At 35.9% G+C, this 22,062-nt stretch overlaps 1 long non-coding RNA gene across 1 annotated transcript; it reads left to right on the forward strand.

Annotated features, from left to right (window-relative positions):
- The first annotated feature begins 393 nt into the window (after positions 1 to 393).
- On the forward strand, positions 394 to 21,662 carry LOC134731978 (uncharacterized). Its single transcript, XR_010114742.1, has 2 exons — positions 394 to 488; positions 21,534 to 21,662. It is a non-coding gene; the product is annotated as an uncharacterized lncRNA (long non-coding RNA).
- The last annotated feature ends 400 nt before the right edge of the window (positions 21,663 to 22,062 follow it).

Consider the following 22,062-nt stretch of genomic DNA (forward strand, 5'->3'; position numbering starts at 1 on the left):
AATAAATCAGCATGTCTAAATTTCAGAATGAGAAACAAAGATGCAATTCTCTCCTCAGACCAAACAAAGCAGAGATTTTCAAACTGCAGAGGTGCCATAGAAAAGGCTGAATTCTCAAGCATAGTGAGCTTAGACTTTACAGCTAAAATAGAAATTTCAGCTTTTAGAGCTGTAATAGAAGGTCTGAGCATTAACAAAACATTAGAACCTTACACTTAAAAATTAGTATGAGAAATTTTTGTTATTGTGCTAAGACCCTTACACACATGATTTCTTCTAGCCAATACAGGCACAGATTCAACAAAGATGATGCTTTATTGTGAAAATAGAATATTCACCTTGTCTTCTGACATCATAAAGACCACCCACATTTGCACAGATGCTGCTGCTACAGTACTTTCAGGCAAGGCCAAGTCTTCTTGAAAGGCTGGTCATGGCCCAGTGATCAATGAAGAACTCAGGGACATCCCAAAACTCAGGACTATAAGGTAGGAGAAAGACATTAACCCCTGGCCTGAGAATAAGATTAGAACCTTAATATGCCTCCCCTAAGACTTAATTCAAAGCAAGACTGAACCCCAATGAACCAGTCACTGAATGGAAATCACCATACTTTCCCTTCCCCTCTCACCTTTACTACTTTCTGCCAGATATTCAAATGAATTCAATCATAAAGAGATTCTCCCCTTTAACTCTTTTTCTTTTTGGGCTAATTAATATTTAGATTTATTTTTTCTCACAATACATAAATTTACTTGTTTCTCGAGGCCCATCTAGAAAAATTAAAATTCAGCTAAGGCATCGACATATCATAGGAACTGTTTCCCAATTTCCATGGCAGAGGATAGCACACGGAAAATTCTTAGGAGCTGTAAGCAATTCAGATAAAAGGCTAAAAAGAGGGAGGCTGGATTCATATATTCCTCTTTGAACCTCAAGAGCACACAGTTGAGTTAATCCTACTTCTTTGTCATCGCATGCTATCTTCACGGGCTCACAGAAGCTCTCATCCTTGTTTAATATATTTTTTTCTCTTCACCCCCATCCCCATTCCCATTTTCCTTCCTGTAGAGGCACTCATTCCATTTTGTTTAATATATATCAGGTATATATGTATCTCTAAAAAATTGTAATATTTTCTTGCATCTTTATACATTTTAGTCCAGATAAATGATACTACATCATTGCTCAAATTCCATTTCTTATTTTTTTCACTCAGCACTGAATTTTTAGATGTATGCATGTTGCTGCATGTATATTTAAGTATTACTTCTGACTGCAGTGGAATATTCTAATGCATTCTTCCAGTGTGTCCTTTATCCATTTTCTAGTAATAAATACTTAGTTGCTGGCTACCAGAAAGATGGATTAAGTATTCTAATATATATGATGGGTTTCTCTGGAGTAAAGAAACAGGAGCATACATTTTGGCTCAAATAGTATATACAGATCAAATTTCCCTCTATGCTGCCAGACTGCTTTTCCAAATAGCTGTGCCAGTCCGGACTCTCTTGGGAAGTGTTAAGTGTATTCCTCTTGTTGTTCACTTTTTCTTTTGTTTTTGAGACAAGGTCACACTGTCACCCAGGCTGGAGTACAGTGGTGCAAACGTAGTTCACCCAGCCTCACCATCCCAGGCTCCAGCAATCCCCCACCTCAGCCTCCTGCCTCAGCCTCCCTAGTAGCTGGGACCACAGGCATGCACCACCACACCTGGCTAATTTTTTGGTTTTTTTGTAGAGACAGAGTCTTGTTGTGTTGCCCAGCCTGGTTTTTAACTCCTGGGCTGAGCAATCCTCCTGCCTTGGTCTCCCAAAGTGCTGGGATTACAGGCATGAGCCATTATGCCCAGACAAGAGTGTATTCTTAACCAGCACTTGTATCATCTAACCTTCTACCTATTGTCAATCTGATCTGTGTAAATTAGGAACTTTAAAATTATCATTTATCTAATTGTAACCATAATAGGTTCATTTGCCCGATGTGCAGTGAGTCAATAAACTGAGACACTTCGGATACAGCAGAGAAAGAGTTTAATAATTGTAGGGCAGCTGAATGAAGAGACAGGAGGAAACTTCAACTATGTCTCCCTAAGAGTTTTGGGGTTGTTTTTAAGAGGTATTAACTGGGGTTGAAGTGTGGGAATCACTGATTAGACAAGAAGCTCAGAGTGATACCTTGGGACAGGGAGATGAAGAAACCACATTTTTTGTTCTGAGTCTGTTTCTGGGTGGGTGGGGGATCTTCACACTGGTTGGCCTCAGACCTGCTGGAATTTGAAAACACCATAAGCTCTTGAGCAAGAAGCTCCTATCATCCTAGCATCAGAAATTCTATCTATAGGCACAGTGGGGGAGCAGGTACCAGGTGGCCAGCATCCTAAATGACTCTCAGTTAGCAGCTGCAGAGAAGTGAGTCAAAGTGCACCAGTGCACTCTGAATAATGCCTAACTATAATTGCCTAAAGCCCAGCTTATAATTCTTGTTAACACAGTGAGAGTGGTTCCATAACTACTATTGAACTTGACATCTATCTATCTATCTATCTAATCTGTCTATCTTTTTTTTTTTTTTAGAGACAGGGTCTCACTCTATAACCCAGGCTGGAGTACAGTGGTACAATCTCAGCTCACTGCAACCTCCATCTCCTGGGCTCAAGCGATCCTCCCACCTCAGCCTCCAGAGTAGCTGAGAACACAAGTGTGTGCCACCATGCCCATCTAATTTTTTGTTTTTTGTAGAGATGAGATTTTACCATGTTGCCCAGGCTGGTCTTAAACTCCTGGGCTCAAGTGACCTGCCATTTTGGCCACCCAAAATGCTGGTATTTCAAGTGTGAGGCACTGTGCCAGGCCCTCATCTCTTTTTACACATGCTAACAATTTGGGTTTCCTCTTCCGTGACTTGCCAATTCATATATTTCCCCCATTTTTCTACTTGTTTTCTGTCTTGTTCTCGTTGATTTACAGGTATTGCTCATGTACTCTAGATCAGGATGTCCAATCTTTTGGCTTCCCTGGGCCACACTGGAAAAAAAATTGTTTTGGCCTACACATAAAATACATTAACACCAACAATAGCTGATGAGCTAAAAAAAAAATCACAAAAAATCTCATGTTTTAGGAAAGTTTATGAATTTGTGTTGGCCTGCATTCAAAGCTGTCCTAGGCCACATGCAGCCCATGGGCCACAGGTTGGACAAGCTTGCTCTAAATAGTAATCCCTTGACATTCTTAGACGTTCGTTGGAGTGCAGAAAATGATTCTTTAAAACATGGTACTTGGGCATGCTGAGTGCTTCTGAAAATTGAAAGGCCTCAGAAATAAGCCTCAGAATCAATTTAAAATTGTCTTGGGTCCCCTGCCCCCAGCACAGGGAAAAACTCTCTGGAATTTCCTTATCTGACCAAGAAAGCTTCTTAACAACAACAACAACAGCAAAGCAAAACGATAAATCTCTCTCTTTCTCTCTCTTTCTCTCTCTCTCTCTCTCTCTCTCACACACACACACACACACACACACACAAATTGCCTTCTCTCCCCCACCCTCCAGCCCACCCTTACCTCCTTACCTATTGTGGAAAAGACAGAAGACTGAGACCACATCTGGATGGACTTTTCCACAAGATAATGCCTGCTTCTCAGGCTCATTCAAATTCCAAAGGGAATTATTTATAAGTTAATTTCTGCCTTGGGTCCATTCATTCTCCCTAATAACTGTTTACTGCCCCTCAGAAGAATTGTCTATATTTCCCCATCTCCCCCTTCCCCTATGAAAAAGGATATAGAAGCATCCGTACTCCACGGCATGGTGGGTAATTACTCTGTGATATCCCCCCCATGCACATTAATACATTTGGATGCCTTTTCTCCTATTAATCTGGGACTTCTGTCAGTTGATTTTCAGGGAACGTTCAGAGAGCAAAGGGAAAGTTTGCTCTTGCCCACTAAAACTTGCAACTGTCCACAGTCTGTCATCTATCTTTTAATTTTATGGTGTCCTCTGTTGAACAAAAATCTAATTGTGCTAGAGTCAAAACTATGTTTTTCTCCTTTTACAGTGCATTTCGGCTCTGTCGAAGTAAGGTATTCCAATCCTAACTCACAAACATATCTTTCCATATTTTCTTTATAAGATTTAGCTTTACCTCTCACTTTTAGGTCTTCAGTTCATTTAAACTTTATTTTCATATATGGTATGAGCTAGGAATCCAAATTTATTTTTCTCCACCTAGTGATTCTGTTTTCCTCAGTACCATCTACTAATAATCTATTCTTTCCTCATGATGAGATACCATCTCTATCATATGCCGACTTCACATTAATATGTGAGATATTCTGAGTTCCTTTTCTCTTTCATTGGCAGTTTCTATTTCTATGACAAACTTCACTTTTTATTTTCGATTGCTCATATCTGATAAAATATCTCTCTTTCTCTTCTTTTGTAAATTTTTCTTTTCATGTACCTTTATTTTTCTATATAATTTTATAATCAATTTGTCAAAAGCTCCAAGAGAATTTTTTATCAGAAAATTTATTAAAAAGACTTTGAATACATTCCCTAATTCGAAAGCAGCTATCATCTTTAAAATTCTACAGCTCCCCATAAATGAGCATGGTATATGGTACTATTGATAAAGGAGCTAAAAGAAATTATTTAGACAGATAGTGAAGGTAAGAGAGTCCTTGGCAGAGCTTCCCTTTTAACAAAAAGCAGCCCCCAAAATCATTTCTTTTCTAACAAAGAGCAGCCTGAAAAATTGAGCTGCATAGATAAGGAAGCTGGAAGCTTGCACGGGTGAATGTCAGCAGCAGCGCCAATAGAGAAGGGCTTCCTGAGGGCCAGGTATGTTCAACATGGAGGCTCCATTTTCTCTTTTCTTTGTCACCACATGTACAATAATGGAAGAGGCAACATGGCACCAGCCAGCTAGAGAACCATCTGCATAATAAAAGATTAAGGCGGGGTGGCCAAATTTTCACATGCTTTGCAAATGGCATGCCTAGTCCGAACCAGTTCTCTAAATGTGTCTGATACAGAATCAAATTTTAAATTAAAATGTTATCTACAATAAAAGAAATTGACTGGTTAACCAGTGTTTCACATGTTATGCAAATGGCACACTTGGTCCAACCAATCTTTCGTGACCTATGTAAATCAGACACTCCTTCTTAAGCTCATCTATAAAACCCCTTGTATTTCGCTGCAGACCAGAAAACCCACTTGGAGAGAGCTTTTCTCTTTCTTTTGCCTATTAAACCTCCACTCTTAACCTCACTCCCCTTGTGTGTCCACATCCTTGATTTCCTTGGCATGAGACAATGAACCTTGGGTATTACCCCAGACAAATGATGTCACTTCACTATCTTATAATATCTTCTTTTTATCTTTCAATAAATATCTCCTAAAATATTCTCCATAAACATCTTATGCATTCTTTATCCTATTATCTCCTAGATCTTTTAGAATTTCTTTTGCTAATATGAATGTGATCTTATTTGCTATTATCTAGTCAATTTCTTTTATTGTAGATAAATATTTTAATTTAAAATTTGATTCTGTATCAAATACATTTGAAGAACTTTATTAATTTGAATAGTTTAGGGATTATTTCAGTTTTTTTCTATCAATGAGTATATCATCTATAATCAATGGTATTCTTTTTTCTTTTTTTGAGAGAGAGTCTCGCTCTGTCGCCTGGCTGGAGTGCAATGGCATGGTCTCGGCTCACTGCAACCTCCGCCTCCCAGGTTCAAGCAATTCTCTTGCCTCAGTCTCCCGAGTAACTGGGATTACAGGCATGCACCACCATGCCCTGCTTGTTTTTGTATTTTTAGTAGAGATGGGGTTTCCCCATGTTGGCCAGGCTGGTCTCAAACTCCTGACCTCAGGTGATCCGCCCATCTGGGCCTCCCAAAGTGCTGGGATTATAAGTGTGAACCACTGCACCCAGCCACCAATGGTATTTTCAACTCTTCCATTTCCTTCTTATACTTTCATTTCTTTTGTCTTGTTGCACTGTCCAGGACCATAATGGATGGATATATAGGCTGACGTATATCAATTGGCTTGAGTTGTTTGGTGATATTCACCAGATCTTCTATATTTTGCTATTCTATGGATATTATTTTCAATTTCTGAGGTAAGTATAATAAATTCTCTAACTATAATTGTTAATTTACCTACTTGTCCACACAGTTCTGTCTGTGATTGTTTTCTATATTTTAACTACACATTATTTGGTGTATATTCCTACTGGTTCATATCTCCTTAGCCCCTTGTTCCTTTTACCAGTATATATAATTCATACCTTTATGATTTTTCTTTTATCTTCCAAAAATATGAAATTCTTGGAATATTTGAAAGAGCTGAGTTTTAAAATGATCTAGACTGATTTGTGTGTGTAATTTCATTTCTTTGATAGTTATAAGACCACTCAGCTGTTCTATATCTTCTTGAGTTAGTTTTGGTCAAATGTGCTTTTGTTTTTTATTAGACTTTATTTTTTAGAGCGGTTTTAGGTTCACAGCAAAGTTGAGCAGAAGGTACAGAGATTTCCCATATACTCCCCATACATGCTGATATGGTTTGGATACTTAGGCCCTCCAAATCTCATGCTGAAATGTGACCCCTATGTGGAGATGGACCAAGTGGGAGGTGTTTGGGTCATGGGTGAAGATCCTTCATGAATGACTTAGTACTCTCTTCACAGTAACAAGGGAGTTCTCACTCTATTAGTTTGCAGGAGAACTGGTAATTAGGGAGTCTTGGCACCTCCTCCTCTCTCTTGCCCCCTCTCTGACCATGTGACACACCTGCTCCCTTTTTGCCTTCTGTCATGAGTAAAACTTCCTGAAGCTTCACTAGAAGCAGATGCTAGTGTCATGCTTATTGTATAGTCTGCAGAACAATGAGCCGAATACACCTCTTTCCTTTATAAATTACTCAGCCTCAGGTACTTCTTTATAGCAATGCACAATGGACTAAGACAGATGCATACGTCCTCTATGACCAACATCCCCCATCAGAGTGACACAATTGTTACAACTGATGAACCTACACTGACACACCATCATCGCCTAAAAGTTTGCAGTTTACATTAGGGTTCACTCACTCTTGGTGTTGTGCATTCTGTGGGTTTGGACAAATGTGTATACTATTATAGTATCATACAGAATAATTTCACTGATTTTTAAATTCTCTGTTCTCTGCCTGTTCATGCCTTCCTCTCTCCCACTAACCCCTGGCAACCACTGATCTTTTTACTGTTATCACAGTTTTGTCTTTTCCAGAATGCCATACAGTTGAAATCATATGGTATATAGACTTTGTAGGTTTTTATGTGGACATGTTTTTTGACTCCTTTGGGCAAACACCAAGGAGCAAGATTGCTGGATCATATGGTAAGACTATGTTTAGTTTTATAAGAGACTGCCAAATTATCTTCCAAAGTGGCTGTACCATTTTACATTCTTAAGAGCAAAGAATGAGAGTTCCCGTTACTCTACATCTTCACTGGCATTTGGTGTTCTCAGTGTTCTAGATTTTGGCTGCTCTAATAGGTGTATATGGTACCTCGTTGTCGGTCTAATTCACATTTTCCTAATACTATATGATACGGAGCATCTTTTCATATGCTTATTTGCCATCTATTTATCTTCTTTGGTGAAGTGTCTGTTGACAGCTTTGGTATATTTTTTGATCAAGTTTTTGTTTCCTTATTTTTGAGTTTCAAGAGTTCTTTGTATGTGTTGGATAGCACTCCTTTATCAGCTGTTTTTTGCAAATATTTTCTCTCCATCTGTGGCTTGTCTTCCCATTCTCTTGACAGTGTCTTTCACAGTGAAGAAATTTTTAATTTTAAGGAAGTCCAGCTTATCAAGTCTTCCTTTCATGGATCATGCCTTTGGTCTTGTATCTAAAAAGTCATCTCCAACTCCAAGGTCATCTAGATTTTCTCCTATGTTATCCTCTAATAGTTTTTTAGTTGTGCATTTTACATTTAGGTCTGTGATTCATTCTGAGTGAGTTTTTGTGAAAGGTGTAAAGCTTCTGTCTAGATTTATTTTTCTTGCATGTGGACGTCCAGTTGTTTCAGTACCATTTGTTGAAAAGACTACCTTTACTCCATTGAATTGCTTTTGCTCTTTTGTCAGAGATCAGTTAACTATATTTATGCGGGTCAAATTCTAGGCTCTCTATTCTATTCCACTGATCTATGTGTCTATTCTTTAGCCAGTACTACATTGTCTTGATTACTCTAGCTTTACAATAAGTCTTCAAAAATTGTAGAGCCAGTCCTCCACTTTAATTCTCCTTGAATATTAAAGTAGCTCTTTGGCTATTCTGGGCCTTTTCCCTCTTAAAATAAACTTTAAAATCAGTCTGTCAATATTCACAGAATAACATACTGAGATTTTGATTGGGATTGCATTGACTCTATAGATCAAGTTGGGAAGAATTGGAATCTTTATATATACACACATATATATGTATACATATAGACACATATATATGTGTATATGTTTGGCTAAAGAATAGACACATAGATCAGTGGAACAGAATAGAGAGCCTAGAATTTGACCCACATAAATATAGTTAACTGATCTCTGACAAAAGAGCAAAACACATATATACACACATATATATGTGTGTATATACATATATATGAAGATTCCATATATATACACATTTCTTTATAGCAATGCACAATGGACTAAGACAGATGCATACTTCCTCTATGACCAACATCTCCCATCAGAGTGACACAATTGTTACAACTGATGAACCTACACTGACACACCATCATCACCTAAAAGTTTGCAGTTTACATTAGGGTTCACTCACTCTTGGTGTTGTGCACTTTGTGGGTTTGGACAAATGTATATATCATTATAGTATCATACAGAGTATGTGTATGTACTATATGTGTATATATATGAAGATTCCAGTTCTTCCCAACTTGACCTATAGATTCATATGTGTGTGTGTGTGTGTGTGTGTGTGTGTGTGTGTGTGTGTGTATAGCTTAGGCTTAAGCTATCCTCCTGCCTTAGCCTCCTGAGTAGCTCCAATTACAGGCATGTGCCACCATTTTATTTTTTGTAGAAATGGAGTCTTGCTATTTGCCCAGGGTGGTCTCAAACCCTCTCCTCAAGTGATCTTCCCACTTTGGCTTCATTTTGCAAAGTGGTGGCATTACAGGCGTGAGCACTGAGCCCAGTCTAGAACTGAAATCTTGACAACGTTGAGTCTTTCTATCAATGAACATGAAATATCTCTCCATCTATTTAGTTCTCTGACTTCTTACATCAGAGTTTTGTAGTTTTCTACTATAAATCTTGCAAATATTTTGTTAAATTTATATCTAAGTATTTTATTTTGTGGGGCACCAATATAAATGGCATTACATTTTTAATTTCAGTTCCATTTGTTCATTGCTAATTTATAAGAAAGTAACTGGCTTTTGTATATCAGTCTTACACTCTGCAACCTTGCTATAATTTCTTATTAGTTCCAGGATTTTTTTTTTTTTTTTTTTTGCCTATTCTTGAAGATTTTCTGCATAGACAATCATGTCAGCTGCAAAGTCAGTTTTATTTCTTCCTTTCTAATCCACATACCTTCTATTTCCTTTTCATGTCTTACTGAATTAGCAAAAACTTACAGTATAATGCTGAAGAGGAGTGGTAAGAGAGAACAGCCCTGCCTTGTTCCCGTTCTTAATTGGAGAGTATCTAGTTTCCACCATTAAGTATGATGTTCACTGTAGGGTTTTTTCTGGGGGATTGGGGGTATTATTTAACAAGTTGAGAAAGTTTTCTCTCTATTCCTAGTTTGTCTAGAGTCTTTATCACAAATGAGTATTAGATTTTGCCAAATGAATTTTCTACATCTATTGATAGAATTATGTGATTTTTCTTTTTTAGCCTATTGACATAGTGGATTACATTAATTAATTTGTAAATGTTGAACCACCCTTGCAAACTTGAGACAAATTCCACTGGGTTTTTTTCAGGGGGTAGGGGGTATTATTTAACAAGTTGAGAAAGTTTCCCTCTATTCCTAGTTTGACTAGAGTTTTTATCACAAATATTAGATTTTGCCAAATGCATTTTCTACATCTATTGATAGAATTATGTGATTTTTCTTTTTTAATCTATTGACATAATGGATTACATTAATTGATTTGTAAATGTTCAGCCATCCTTGCAAACCTGAGATAAATTCCACTTGGTGATGGTGTATAATTCTTTTTATACATTGTTGGATTCAATTTGCTAATATTCTTTCGAGAATTTTTGCATCTATGTTCATGAGAGATATTGGTCTGTAGTTTTCTTGTAATATTTTTCTCTGGTTTTGGTAAGTTAATGCTGGCCTCATAAATGAGTTACTAAGTATTCCCTCTGTTTTTGTCTTTTGAAAGAAACTGGTATAATTTATTTCTTAAATGTTTGGTAGAATTCACTTGTGAACCTATCTGAGCTTGGTTCTGTCTGTTTGGAAGGTCATTAATTATTGGTTCAGTTTCTTTAACAGATATAGGCCTATTCAGATTGTTTTTATCTTCTATGAGTTTTGGCAGATTGTGTCTTTTAAGAAATTGATCCATTATCAAATTTGTAAGCATAGGGTTGTTCGTAGTATTCCTTTATTATCTTTTTGATGTCCATGGGATCTGTAGTGATGTTACCTCTTTCATTTCTGATATGAGTAATTTGTATCCTCTCTATTTTTTTCTTTCTTAGTTAGCTTGGATAGAGGCTCATTAATTTTATTTATCTTTTTGAAGAACCACTTATAGTGATTTTCTTTTCTTTTTTTTTTTATTGAGATGGAGTTTCATTCTCATCACCCAGGTTGGAATGCAGTGGTGTAATCTTGGCTCACTGCAACCTCTGCCTCCTGGGTTCAAGCAATTCTTCTGCCTCAGCCTCCTGAGTAGCTGGGATTACAGTTGCCCACCACTACATCCAGTTAATTTTTGTATTTTTAGTAGAGATGGGTTTCACCATGTTGGCCAGGCTGGTCTTGAACCCCTGACCTCAGGTGATCCACTCACCTCGGCCTCCCAAAGTGCTGGGATTACAGACATCAGCCACTGCAGCCAGCCAGTGATTTTCTTTATAATTTTACTTTTTCACATGTTTTGCATAAATTTTTTATTTTACTAATTTCTCTTCTAATTTATATTATTTCTTTTCTTCTGATTACTTTGAATTTAACTTGCTCCTTTTTTCTAGTTTCCTAAGGTGAAAGTGTAGAGGACTAACTTTCGATCTTTCTTCTTTTGTAATATATTCATTCAGTGCCATAAATTTGCCTCTAAGCACTGCTTTTGCTCCATTCCACAAATTTTAATGTTGCATTTTCATTTGTTTATAAATTTTAAAATTTCTCTTGAGATTTTTTTCTCTGACCCATGTTCTATTTAGAAGTGTGTTGTTTAATCTCCAAGTATTTTGCGATTTTTTTAACTATCCTTCCATTATTGATTTCTAGTTTAATTCCATTGTGGTCTCAGAACAGACACTATATTATTTCTATTTTTTTAAGTTTGTTAAGGCGTGTTTTTTTGGCCCAGAATGTGGTCTGTCTTGGTGGATGTTCAGTGTTAGCTTAAGAAGAATGTGCATTCTATTGTTGATGTCAATTATATCTAGTAGATTAGTGGTGCTGTTGAGTTCACCTATGTCCTTGCTGATTTTTTTGTCTACTGGATATATCCATTTCTGAAAGAAGGGTGTTAGAATTTCCAATCGTAAGAATGCATTCATTTATATCTCCTTGCAGTCTATCAGTCTTGCCTTACGTATTTTGATGCTCTATTGTTAAGTGCATACACATTGAGGATTGTGATATCTTCTTGGATAACTGACCCCTTTATTATTATGTAATGCTCATCTTTATCCCTGATAACTTTCTTTGCTCTGAACATCTGCTCTGTGTGCAATTAATGTAGCTATTCCCACTTTCTTTTGATGAGTGTTAGCATGGTATATCTTTCTCCATCCATTTATTTTTAGTCTATATGTGTCTTTATATTTAAAGTGGCTTCCTTGTAGACCACATATAGTAGGGTCCTATTTTTTTATCCATGCTGACAATCTCTGTATTTTAATTGGTGCATTTAGACCACTGACATTCGAAGTGATTATTGATATAGTTAGATTAATTTCTACCATATCTGTTACTGTTTTCAATTTTTTGCACTTGTTCTTTGTTCCTATTCTGGTTTTATAGTCTTTTTCTACTTTTTGTGGTTTTAATTGAGCATTTTATATAATTTCATTTTCTCTTCTTTTTTACCTTTTTTAGTCGTTGGCCTAGAATTTACAATACATATTTATGGCAACTAATCTATTTATTCACAGCTAATTCAAGATCACTTTCAAATAACACTATAGTGTTTCACATGTAGAGGAAGTACCTTATAATAATGAAATAATCTTAATTCCTCACTCCCATCCCTTGTATTAATGGTGTTATTCATCTCAGTTATACATAATGAATATACTGTTGCTATTACTACTTTGAGCAAACTGTTACATGTCAGATTAATTAAAAATAAGAAAAATAAAAGTTTTTATTTTATTTTTGCAAAGTTCTTCTCTGATGCTTTTTTTTTTTTTTTTGAGACAAGGTCTCACTCTTGCTCAGACTGGAGCACAGTGGCTTGGTCATGGCTCACTGCAGCTGTGACCACCCCAGGCTCAGATGATCCTCCCACCTCAGCTTCCTGAATAGCTGGGACTACAGGCATGTGCCACCACACTCAGCTAATTGTTTTGTTTTTTGCAGAGACAGGGTTTTACCATATTGCCCAGGCTGGTCTCTAACCCCTAGGCTCAAGCAATCCTCTTACCTAGGCCTTTCAAAATGTTGGGATTAAAGGTATGAGCCATTGTGCCTAGCTCTGAATTTTTTTTTTTTTTTTTTTTTTTTTTTTGAGACGGAGCCTTGCCCTGTGCCCTGGCTGGAGTGCAGTGGCATGATCTCGTATCACTGCAACCTCTGCCTCCCAGGTTCAAGCAATTCTCCTGCCTCAGCCTCCCGAGTAGCTGGGATTACAGGCACACACCACCATGCCCGGCTAATTTTTGTATTTTTAGTAGAGATGGGGTTCCACCATGTTGGCCAGGCTGGTCTCAAACTCCTGATCTCAGGTGTCTGCCTGCCTTGGCCTCCCAAAGTGTTGGCTTTTTTTTTTTTTAAATGTAGATTCAAGTTTCTGGCCTAACAATTTTCCTTCTCTCTGAAGAACTTCTTTTAACATTTCTTGCAAAGCAAGTTTACTGGCAATAAATTCCCTCAATTTTTGTTAGTCTGAGAAACTATTTCTCTTTCACCTTTGAAGGAGAATTTCACAGAATACAGAAATCTAGGTAGATGGAGTTTTCCCTTGGAGGACTTTAAACGTTTTACTCAATTCTCATCTTACTTTTCTGTTTCTGAGAAGTTTGATGTAATTCTTATTTTGCTCCTCAATAGGTAAGATTTTTTTCCTATGGCTTCTTTCAGGACTTTTTCTTTACTTTTGATTTTCTGTAGTTTGAGTATGATACACGTTGGTGGAGTTTTCTGGACATTTATCCTGTTTGGTGTTTTCTCAGCTTCCTGGGTCTGTGTTTTTATGTCTGATTAATTTCAGAAAATTCTCAGCCATTATTGCTTCAAATATTTCTTCTGTTCAATTCTCTCTTTCTTCTCCTTCTGAAATTCCCATTACACATATTTACACCTCTGTAGTTGTTCCACAGCTCTTGGATATTTTGTTCTGTTTGTTTGTTCTGTCTTTTTTCTATTTGCTTTTCAGTTTTGGAGATTTCTATTGAAAAATCCTCAAAGTCAGAGATTCTTTCCTCAGCTATGTCCAGTCTACTAATAAACACATCACAGAAATTCTTTATTTCTTTAAAAATATTTTTAGCTCTAGCATTTACTTTCTGTCTCTTTCTCAAGATTTTGGTCTTTTTGCTTACATTGCCTAACTGTTCTTGCATGCTTTTAAATTTATCCACTAGAGCCCTTAACATGTTAATCATAGTTATTTTTAATTCTCAGTATTATAATTCTAACATCCTGCCATATCTGAGCCTGGTTTTGAGGCTTGCTCTGTCTCTTCAAACTTTTTTTTTTTTTTTCCTTTTAATAGGTCTTGTAATTTTTTTAAAAAGCCAAACATGATGTATTGGGTAAAAAGAATTGCTATAAAGAGGCCAAAAAAAAAAAAAAAGAAAACAATAAAGCATGTCTACAAGATCTAGAAAATAGCCTCAAAAAAGCAAATTTAACAGTTATTTAAATTGTGCAGAAGAGGAGGTAGAGAGATTTGGATAGAATATTTATTTAAAGGGATAGTAACAGAATACTTTCCAAACCTGGAGAAAGATATCAATATTCAAGTAAAAGAAGATTATAGAACACCAATCAGATTTAACCCAAAGAAATCTATGTCAAGGCATTTAATAATCAAACTCCCAAAGGTCAAAGATAAAGAAAGGTTCCTGAAAGCAGCAAGATAAAGAAACAAATAACATACAAAGGAGTTCCAATATGATTGGCAGCAGACTTCTCAGTGGAAAATTTTTGGCCAGGAACAAGGGGCATGACATATTTAAAATGCTGAAGGAATAAAAACTGTATTATAGGATAGCATATCCAGTGAAAAAATCCTTCAAACATAAAGGCAAAATAAAGACTTTCCCAGACCTGTTTGCTTCACTGCTGAATTTTATCAAATATTTAAAGAAGAACTAATATCAATCTACTGAAACTATTCTGAAAAATAGAGGAGGAGAGAATACTCCCAAACTCATTCTATGAGGCCAGTATTACTCCAATACCAAGATCAGAAAAAGACACATCAAAAAAAGAAAACTACAGGCCAATACCCCTGATGGACATTGGTGCAAAAACCTTCAACAAAATACTAGCAAACCAAATTTAACAACACATAAAAAAAAGATCATTCATCATGACCAACTGGGATTTATCCCAGAGATGCAAGAATGTTTCAACAAATGCAAATCAGTCAATGTGATACATCATATCAGCAGAATGAAGGATAAACCATATGATCATTTCAATTGATATTGAAAAAGCATTTGATAACATTAAATATCCCTTCATGATAAAAATCCTCCAAAAATGAGTATAGAAGGAACATACTTCAACATAATAAAAGTCACATATGACAGACCCACAACTAGTATTATAATGAATGGGGAGAAAACTGAAAGCCTTTTCTCTAAGATCTGGAACATAACAAGGATGCCCACTTTCACCACTATTATTTTATGTAGTACTGGAAGTTCTACTTAGAGCAATCAGACAAGAGAAAGAATTAAAGGGAATCCAAATTGGAAAGGAAGAAGTCAGATTATCTTTGTTTGCAGATGATATAATCTTATATTTGTAAAAACCTAGAGTCTCCAAAAAACCTATTAGAACTGATAAATAAATTCAATAAAGTTGCAGAATACAGAACTCATATGCAAAACTCAGTATCATTTCTATATGCCAATAGTAAACAATCTGAAAAAGAAATCAAGAAAGTAATTCCATTTACAATAGCTACAAATAAAATAGTATGCTTAGGAATAAACTTAATCAAAGAAGTGAAAGATCTCCACAATGAAAACTATAAAATATTGATGAACGAAATTGAAGAGGACATACCAAAAAAGATGGGAAGATATTCCATGTTCATGGACCGGAAAACTCGATATTGTTAACATGTTTATACTACCCAAAGCAATCTACAGATTCAGTGCAATCACAATGAAAATATCAAGGACATTCATAACAAAAATAGAAAAAATTATCCTAAAACATATACAGAACCACAAAAGATCCCGAATAGCCAAAGTCATCCTGAGCAAAAAGAAAAATAAAACTGGAGAAATCATATTATCTGACTTCAGATTACACTACAGAGCTATAGTAACAAAAAAAGCATGATGCTGGCATAAAAACAGACATGTAGACAGTGGAACAGAATAGAGAACCCAGAAATAAATCCATACATCTACAATGAACTAATTTTCAACAAAGGTGTTAAGAACACTCATTGGGGAAAGGACAGTCTCTTCAATAAATGATGCTGGGAAAACTGGATATTCATTTGCAGCAGAATTAAATGAGACCCCTATCTCTTGCTACAAACAAAATAAAATCAAAATGGATTACAGACTTAAATCTAAGACCTAAAACTATACAACAAATTTTGTATTTGTTGTATACAAATACAAAAAGAAAGCTTTGAGGAAACTCTCCAGGATATTGGTCAAGGTAAAGATTTCTTGAGTAATACCTCCAAAGCACAGGGAACCAAAGCAAAAATGGACAAATGGGATCACATCAAGTTGAAAAGCTTCTGCACAGCAAAGGAAACAATCAACAAAGTGAAGAGGCAACTCACAGAATGGGAGAACATATCTGTAAACTAGCCATCTGACAAAGAATGCATATCAGAATACATACGGAGCTCAAACAACTCAATAGAAAAAAAATCTAATAATCTTATTTTAAATGGGCAAAAGATCTGTATAGACATTTCTAAAAAAAACCAAACACACAAATGGTAAACGGGTATATAAGAAGATGCTCAACATCATTGATCATCAGAGAAATGCCAATCAAAACTAAAATGAGGTACCATCTCACCCCAGTTAAAATGGCTTATACCCAAAAGACAGGCAATAACAAATGTTGGCAAGAATGTGGAGAAAAGGGATCTAAAAATCAAAACAATTGAATGCATGGAGATAGAGAGTGGAAGGATGGTAACCAGAGGCTGAGAAGAGAATTTGGTGTGTAGGGGTGGTGGGGAGGGTATGGTTAATGAGTATGAAAATATAGAGAATGAATCAGATTGAGTATTTGATAGCACAACAGGGTGGCACAATCAATAGTAATTTGTTGTACTTTTAAAATAACTGAGAGTATAATTGGAATGTTTGTAACACAAATAAATGCTAAATAATAAATTCTTGAGGAGATAGATACCTCCTTTACCCTGATGTGATAGTTATGCGTTGTATGACTGTGCCAAAATATCTCATGTACCCCCATAAATACATACAACTACTATGTACCCATAAAAAAATAAATACATGCTATTTCTTATTCTAAAAAAAAGACTTGCTGTAACACTACACTAATAAAAACAGTATGATAATGGTATAAGAATAGACATATGTATTGATGGAATTGAATAGAGTCCTAAATAACTTACATACAATCAATTGAAGCCTAAATATTAAGTGTCTTTCAAGAGGGAAATGACAGGACGATGACAGGAGAAGTCCAAATGAGCAAGAAAAATTTCTTTTCAGGTGAGAGAGAAGTGAATACATTTAAATGCTGCAAGAGAAAAGGCAATCGAGAAAGTAAACATATAGAAGAAAACTGGAAAAATCAATGAATAACATTTTAGAGAAAGAGGCAGGATAGGAGGATCAAAGGTGGAGAAATTTTACTTAGACTAAAGAGAGAATCCCTGCTCTGAAAATGGCTGTAAAAACAGATCAATTTGAGTTGGGATCAGATAGCCTTGATAACCTTTTTCCAAAGAAGCAGCAGATCTTTTAGATGAGAGAGAAGAGGTATGTGGTACAAGTTTCTAAAGATAAGGAGTTAACAAGGTGGAGAAGAGAGTAAGAACGTTCCAAATGAAGAGAAGATCATGAACAAAATCAGGAAAGAAGAAAACTTAGCACACTGAAGAGCCACAGCTTAAAACCTCAACTATTGCCATAGAAGCCTGGTGAACGATGCAATATGTCTGTGTCTATAATACACATACAAGTTATTTATATCAGGATCAATGGAAGATTAAAAATAGAATGCAGCAGATATTCCAATGAGAAGCTCTAATTTGTGACTCTGAAAGTGTGATTAACATACATCCTTGCTTCATAACTATGCAGTAGGCTTTCCTTTTTTTTTCAATAATCTAACCAATTATTTTTGAAAGATAAATCCCTTAAAAACTAATGGTTACAAGGGCAGCATGATTTTTTTATTTTTAATTTTGTGGGTACATAGTAGGTGTCTATATTTATGGGGTACGTGAGATGGTTTGATACAGGCATGCAATGCATAATAATCACTTCATGGAAACTTGGGTCTCCATCCCCTCAAGCATTTATCCTTTGTGTTACAAACATTTATCCTTTGTGTTATTTTTAAATGTGCAATTAAATTATTATTGACTATAGTTCCTCTGTTGTGCTATCAAATACTAGGTCTTATTCATTCATTCTATTTTTTTTTTTTTTACCCATTAACCATCCTTACCTCTTACCCACTCACCCTCACTACCCTTCCCTACCTCTGGTACCCATCCTTTTACTCTCTATCTTCATGAGTTCAATTGTTTTGATTTTTAGATCCTATGAATAAGTGAGCACGTGTGATGTTTGTATTTCTGTGCCTGGCTTATTTCACTTAAAAAATGACCTCTAGTTCCATCCATGTTGTTGCAAATGACAGGACCTCATTTGTTTTTATGGCTGAATACTATACACAGTCCATTGTGTATACATACCACGTTTTCTTCATCCATCCATCTGTTGATGGACACTTAGGTTGCTTCCAAATCTTGGCTATTGTGAACAGTGCTGCAACAAACATGGGAGTGCAGATATCTCTTCAATGTACTGAGTTCCTTTCTTTTGGGTATATACCCAGCAGTGGGATTGCTGGATCATATGGTAGCTCAATTTTTAGTTTTTTGAGGAACCTCCAAACTGTTGTCCAAAGCGGTTATATTAGTTTACCTTTCCACCAACAGTGTAAGATGGTTCTCTTTTCTCCACATCCTCGGCAGCATTTGTTATTGCCTGTCTTTTGGGTATAAGTCATTTTAACTGGGGTGAAATGATACCTCATTGTAGTTTTGATTTGCATTTCTCTGATGATCAGTGATGCTGAGCACATTTTCATATGCCTGTTTGGCATTTGTGTGTCTTGTCTATACAGATCTTTTGCCCATTTTTTAATTGGATTTATTAGGTGTGTGAACTTAAGCAAGTTATCCCTCAGGCCTTCAAAATCTTAATCCATAAAATGTGGATAATAATTCTACTCACTTCATAGGTGTTTTGTGAGGCTTAAATGAGATGATGTATGCAAAGTAAATGTCATAATGTTAGCTACTCCGACAATTGCTATTTTTATTCTTGTGAAGAGTTTCTCCTAGAATGTCATTACCAAAATCTTTAACTCAGACAGTGAGCTTGTTTGAAAAGTTTTTGCCACATTTTTTTCTGCCTCTTGCTTTGAACAGTAATTGACAATAAATGAATGTGTTTTCATTATATCTTGACTGAATAACATAACTAACACCAAAGGCTATGCAAGAAATTATGATTGTCAAAAGCAACCATGAACAGAATGTGGCATTGGAACAGACTGATGAGCTGTGGGAATATTGTAATATAATTTTGAGGTATTTCTTCCTCTGTGGGACAATAACACTCATTAATCTCAGAGACTTTGCCAAACAGATCTACTGTTTATAATTTCCACATTGACACTAGACTTTGCAGATAAGCCAATATGCAGTGAGTTAAAGAGTATCTATGCCAAAGTATTATATGTTGTGTTGTATAAGTAAGGTTGGCAAAATAACTTCATTCTTTAATAACTCCTACAGCCTGGGTTATATATTAAGTCTCATACCTTATGCGTAACTGAGTGATAAAATCTGTCCTGATTTCTATTGTAAGTAGGGGCTGAAGTGTCCAGGCTTGACTTAGACTTTGAGATGGCTCTGGTATCCTATAACTATATAAAGGACATACAAAGGATTGCAAACATTACTGGCTAATTTGGAAGTCACAGAGAAATAGAAAACTTGAAGAACTTATGACATTTTACTTAAAAATGTTTAAAATAATTATTTGTTGGATAATGTTCCAAAATCAGTTTTTTAAAAAACTTTTATTTTAGGTTCAGGGATACATGCGAAGGTTTGTTACATAGGTAAACATATGTCACAGGGGTTTGTCTTACAGATTATTTCATCACTCAGGTATTAAGCCTGGTACCCAATGTTATCTTTTCTGCTCTACTCCCTCCTCCCACCCTCCCCTCTCAAGTAGACACCAGTGTCTGTTGTTTCCTTCTTTGTGTTCAGAAGTTCTTATCATTTAGCTCCCACTTATAAGTGAGAACATGTGATACTTGGTTTTCTGTTCCTGCATTAGTTTGCTAAGGATAATGGCCTCCAGCTCCATCCGTGTTCCTGCAAGAGACATGATCTTGCTCTTTTTAAGGCTGCATAGTATTCCATGGTATAAATATACTTTTTTTTAATCCAATCTGTCACTGATGAGCATTTAAATTGATTCTATGACTTTGCTATGAATAGTGCTGCAATGAACATTTGTGTGCATGCGCCTTTATGGTAGAATGATTTATATTCTTCTGGGTATATACTCAGTAATGAGGTTGCCAGATCGTATGCTAGTTCTGCTTTTAGCTCTTTGAGGAATCATACTGCTTTCCACAGTGGTTGAACTAATTTACATTCCCACCAGCCGTGTGTAAGGGTTCCCTTTTCTCTGCAAACTCGCCAGCATCTGTTGTTTTTGACTTTTTAATAATAGCCATTCTGACTCAGGAGACAGTATCTCATTGTGGTTTTGATTTGCATTTCTCTAATGTTCAGTAATATTGAGCTTTCTTTTGTATGCTGGTTGGCTGCATGTATGTCTTCTTTTGAACAAAATCATTTTAATATTGAATTTTTGTTAATTGATGTCTAGAAATTAAAATGTTATGTGCATATACATGCATGCATATACACATTTATATTTAGAATAAAAAGAAAGAGGAAACAATGTATAACTCATATTTCTTTTCTTGAATTCTTTAGCTTTTAAGAATTCTTCATTTGTTTTTACTTGCAGATATCATACCAGTCTTTACCTAATAGGTCATGAAATATTGTTTAATATTTAATGAGCACAGCAAATTAGAAATTCTGTAGACCACAGAGATTTTACAGGAAATATTGTCCAGCTGTTTTTGCTAACACTTAAATTAGTAGACAGCATGCACCTTGACTTCAGGAATGGTGCCATCTCTGTTTGTATTTTCAGCACCTTGCTCAGTGTCTGGCAAATTGTAGATGAATGTATAGATGACTGAACAAATAAGTGCATGATTACATGAATGAAGTGATAATGACAAGAGTGATTAAAAAAGATGTTAGCCTTCTGTGGGTCTAAAAACATTTAATGAAAATAATGGTTGCAGTGTATTTAATGAAGAATGTACCTGAGAGATGGAACTGAGAGGTCCCACAGTTCTGGACACCAGAAGGTATAAGGCAGTAGCCACTGGATGATCCAGCAGGTTGCCAGGCTGCATATTCAAACACCTTTATTGAAAGTGAATCTCTATGTGTCTATAAGAAGTCATTAAATTGAAGAGAATATAACATAATATTTGGTCAGGCTGATTTTTTTTTTCGTGTATTCATTTGCTATTTTCTTTCTGTGTTTCTTCCTTGACAGGAAAGAGGCATTACCATATCAAAGCCTTGAGCCTTCTTGCATCATGACAGAAATTTGAACTTGGTGTTTGAAGAACACGAAAAATGAGGAGGAATAAAATAATCATGAGTCTCCTGGTCATTAACTGCATGAAGTTGAGCTGGTCACTTAAGCTATTCCTAATATGTAACTTGAGAGTATAGTATTAGATATTCAGTAAATTCCCTTCAAAATTCATATTTAATGTTTCCTAATTAAATATATATTTGGGGCTAAATATACAAAGCATGGTAGTTAAGTTCTATATTTACTTCCTCCCTCACTAATTTAGCAGTTTTTTTTCTTTCTTTCTTTTTTTAATTAGAAATGGGGTCTTGCTCTGTCACTCACCATGCAGTGGCACCATCCTAGCTCACTACAGCCTCAAACTCCTGGGCTCAAGTAATCCTCAGCCTCCTAAGTAGCTGGGACTGCAGGTATGTGCCACTGTGCCCAGCTAATTAAAAAAAAAATTTTTTTTTTAGAAATGGGATATTGCTGGATTGCCCAG

Source organism: Symphalangus syndactylus, chromosome 19 (genome assembly GCF_028878055.3).
Source record: "Symphalangus syndactylus isolate Jambi chromosome 19, NHGRI_mSymSyn1-v2.1_pri, whole genome shotgun sequence".
Lineage (NCBI taxonomy): Eukaryota > Metazoa > Chordata > Mammalia > Primates > Hylobatidae > Symphalangus > Symphalangus syndactylus.